The sequence below is a fragment of the Salarias fasciatus genome, chromosome 16 (assembly GCF_902148845.1).
Source record: "Salarias fasciatus chromosome 16, fSalaFa1.1, whole genome shotgun sequence".
NCBI lineage: Eukaryota > Metazoa > Chordata > Actinopteri > Blenniiformes > Blenniidae > Salarias > Salarias fasciatus.
This window is the reverse complement of record NC_043760.1, coordinates 448,932-453,166: the sequence shown is the minus strand read 5'-3', so window position 1 is coordinate 453,166 and position 4,235 is coordinate 448,932. Positions and strand designations below refer to the sequence as shown.

The 4,235-nt window shown below is 48.2% G+C and overlaps 1 long non-coding RNA gene across 1 annotated transcript; it reads left to right on the top strand.

The window, feature by feature from the left end:
- The first annotated feature begins 1,001 nt into the window (after nucleotides 1–1,001).
- Nucleotides 1,002–1,804, top strand: LOC115403811 (uncharacterized). The gene is made up of 3 exons (XR_003933245.1): nucleotides 1,002–1,029; nucleotides 1,111–1,174; nucleotides 1,493–1,804. It is a non-coding gene; the product is annotated as an uncharacterized LOC115403811 (long non-coding RNA).
- The last annotated feature ends 2,431 nt before the right edge of the window (nucleotides 1,805–4,235 follow it).

Below are 4,235 nucleotides of genomic sequence, written 5' to 3'. Positions count from 1 at the left end.
AATTTTGAGCGTATTGTTTCAGACCAGATAAAGATTCTTCCAGTTCACTTTAAGGCCCAAGATGGCGGCGCGCACAGTCGCAGCGGCCCGGAGCTCCTACTTTTGCGCTGTGCATTGTTTCCCACAGCTTGTGAACGTTCTGAGACCGCAGTAACGAACACCTGGACGGAGATTATCAGCTGTCTGTGGAGTATCTGATCCCCCCGGAGATCGTCCAATCACCTCCGGGGACAGCAGCGAGCCGGAGGAGGAAACGCTGTGAGCAGAGGCAGAAGAGAGGCAAGTGGGGGGGGGGGGGGCTCGGCTAAGGGCTAGCCCCTTAAAACCACCACTCTCGATCATCTTTCTCTCCAATGCAAGATCAATCCGTCACAAGCTGGATGAGATCTGACTGCAGATGGCTTTGTGGAGGACTTTAAATCATTCTTCGTGTTTCATTTCACCGAGACCTGGCTGGATAGCTCAATTCCAGATGCGGCTATCGAGCTAGCTGGCTGCATCGCCTACCGAGCCGAACGTTGGTGGATAAACTGTAGTCCAGAGGCAGAACTGCTACTGTTAAAGTGTCGTCCATTCTGTCTTCCACGTGAAATCTCCCGTGTTTACATCTGTGCTGTACACATCGCCCCGGACTCTAATGCTAAGCTAGCGTTAGCTCAAGTGAGCAGCAGCATCAATAACAGCCTGACAGCTCATCCGGACAGTGTTGTTGCAGCAGGGGAATTTAATCACGCAGACTTAAAATCAGTGCTTCACAAATTCCATCGAAATGTGAAGTGTGCTACCAGAGGAGACAGAACTTTGGACCAGGTGTACATGTAACCCAGGTTAAAAATCATGGAAACAGTTATTTTCCACCCATCCTGAGTGCACCTGAATGCACCTTTACGCTGCGTGCTGACGTACCTCATACAACTCCAGTCACGTGACAGAGCGAGCCAATCGCATCTCAGAGTGACCTGCTTTTCATGCTCAGCTGCTTTCCCCACTCAGACGTGTGGGGGGAAGCCAGCCGACAGCTGCGAGCAGGTTTGTTTCAAGCTTTACAATCATTCATCTGTGCTTTTGTTTCAAACTCTGTGCGCTGAGTATTGCATTATACACTTGTAGAAGTCACTACCGGGCCTGCAGGGAGTCCCTAGCTGCCATCATGTGCTGTTAATCTGAGGAACTGGTGAGTTGAATGAATGCTTCAATACTATGCTGGGCTAATGCAGCTCTGTAGCATTAGCGGTAGCATCAGCCCTGACACACGTGATTGATTGCTTATGTGAAGCTTTTGTTGGCAAGCTGATGTGTTTATCTGTTAATTTGAGTGTGTGTTGGTCTGTTGAATGCACATGAATTGTGAGATGTTTCTCACAATTGTAAGTGTAAAGAATGTAGCACCTTATGTATTTACTTTAGTGATTATTTGTTTTGTGTACACATGAACTGAGCTCAGGGTAGTTAACATCTAGCCAAACATTCACTGGTCCTGTTATTGAAACAGGCCGGGTTTCCATCCTGGACTGGAGTGGACCTGATGGCAGCCAAGAAACCACAGCTTGGACTCCACTACAACCAACAGGCCTTTGTCCTACTGGTCTGGTAGGAAGGCTCGCAGCCTGTCCTCCCCTCCATACACCTCACTACACTTATTGCCCACCTGCTCGCACTCCCCTTTCCCATGGATAATACAACTGGACATTTTCAATTGAACCTTCACTAAACCCTCGTGGGTTGTTGGCATCGGGTTTTTGTGTGTGTGTATGTAATCACCAGGGGTTAATTTATTTATCCGGATGGCTCATTTTGAGGGCTTTGTGTTGTTGTCAATTAACAAACCTGAACAGTGATCAAGCGCTTTTTTTCAAACTTCAACCGGTCAACTGCTGCAGTATTGTAAATATTTTCTTTGTTAATTATTTTGTGTTTTTGGAATTTTTCTTTTGTATAATTTGCTCACTTGTATTATTTCAATACACGGTGTGGATTCCACCAACCTTGAATTACAATCTCTGCTCTTGATTACACACCACCAGCTCCTGTAGACGTGCCCAGTCTTCTGAACTGCCCAAATTTATTTTCTCTTATTCTTTCTAATGGCGTGCATTAACAACGCACCCGTTACATACACTAATGTAGAGAGCCCATGTTTATCCCCACCTGGGTCTGTCAGACCACCTCTCGCTTCTGCTACACCCAAGGTACACACCTAAGATCAAGAGTGCTGAGATCTCAGAGAAAACAGTGAGAACATGGCCAGAGGACGCTGTCTCTATGCTCCAGGACTGTTTTCACCACACAGACTGGGATGTATTTAAAGGGCAGGGCACCGACAATCGTGCTGCACTGGACAGTTACACCTCCACTGTTCTGGATTACAACTGCTTCTGTGTGGATAATGTTACACGTTGGAGTCAGTTCCGTGTGTTCCCAAATACACCACCTTGGATGACACACGACGTGAAACAACTTATTCGAGCTAGGGATGTCGCATTCCACTCTGGGGACCAGGAGGCATACACGGCTGCCAGGGCTGATCTCAGGAGAGGCATCAATACAGCCAAATGTCACCACCGGAGGCGTATCGAGACCAGGTTCGAAAACACCACGAGCCCGAGGCAGGTCTGGGAGGGCATCGGGGCCATTACGGACTATAAGAGGAAACCACCGCCACCCTCAGTTGACAGTCCTGCTTGGACTGAGGACCTAAACCTCTTCTATGCCCGTTTTGACAGGGACAACTCCGATCCTGTCCCGCCCCTCCTCACCTGGACCGACCCCGCTCCAGTCCTGAGCCCGCATGAGATGAGATGTGTCTTCCGCCGTATCAACACCAGGAAGGCGGCCGGTCCAGACAGAGTCCTGGGCCGGGTGCTGAAAGACTGTGCTGCTGAGCTGGCCGACATCTTCACCTCCATCTTCAACATCTCGCTGTCCTGCTCATTGGTCCCCGCCTATTTCAAGTCCTCTACAATCATCCCTCACCCAAAACAGTCCAACGTCACCTGTCTGAATGACTACAGACCCGTGGCTCTCACCTCCATCCCTGCCAAATGCCTGGAGAGCCTGGTTATCAAACGCATTAAAAACTCTTTGCCGCCATCAATGGACCCACACCAATTCGCATATAAAGAGAACGGGTCAGCAGAGGACGCCATTGCCACGGTGCTGCACGCACTTCTGGAGCACCTCGAGCATAAAAACACCTATGCACGGCTCCTCTTTGTAGACTACAGTTCGGGTTTAATACCATCCGGCCGTACAAACTTAGGTCTAAACTCCTCCAACTGGGACTAAATGCAACTCTGTGCAATTGGATTGTGGACTTTCTAACAAACCGCACACAGAGGGTCAGAATGGGTAAAAACTAGGGGTGGTGAAAAAAATTGATTGATTAATCGCGAATATGTTATGGACGAGTATGAATCGATTATTAAATTTTCAAAAATCGATTCATTTCCCATTATTTTACTTTGTAAAAATATTGCGCGTCGAGCGCGGACCGAGTTCCTCAGGCACGTGCGGCGGCGAGAGCGATGGAGCGGTGAAATGGAGGAGAAAGCAGCCACTAGCAAGCAAGCTGAACCTCTCCACACAGGCGCAAATATGTGCGAGTTTATCCAAGCTGTGGCAGACGAACGGGGGACGGAGACACACGACCTCGTTCTCGTCACCGACAACGTCTCAAATATGAACCTGGCTGCAGGGCTTGGCAACTTTCTACATGTCCGATGTTATGCTCACACCCTAAACCTCGTATGCCAACGAGCGCTGAAGCTGCTGCTGTCGCCCGGCTGCTGGGCGGAGTCAGACGGATCACCGCAGCACCACAGCCAGTCATGTGTTGGAGCAAAGGCAAGCTCTGCTCGTACGCAAACGACTTCAAATGCATTTCTAAAGTAAGAAAATGCAGTTCATAATATAGGCTGCTAGTAATTGCCTTTTTTTCCCTTTATTTTATCAGAACTGCCTAAACACAAATTCAAGACCTCCAAAGGAAAAACGTAACATGCCCCCCACTGAAAGATGACACTTTAACTGATGAAAACTTCGGATTTAATGGCAGTAAATCTTCATCTTCACCGTAAGAGCTTGTGCCTCACCAGGGGGCTGCTAATTACAAAATACAATGAAATAACAAAAATACAAAACTGATTTCTCCGTTCCGTTTCAAACTCCGTTCCATTCATTCAACCGTCGTCAAGCAACCTCACCAAAAAACATCTTTACAGGAAACAGTGCTATCA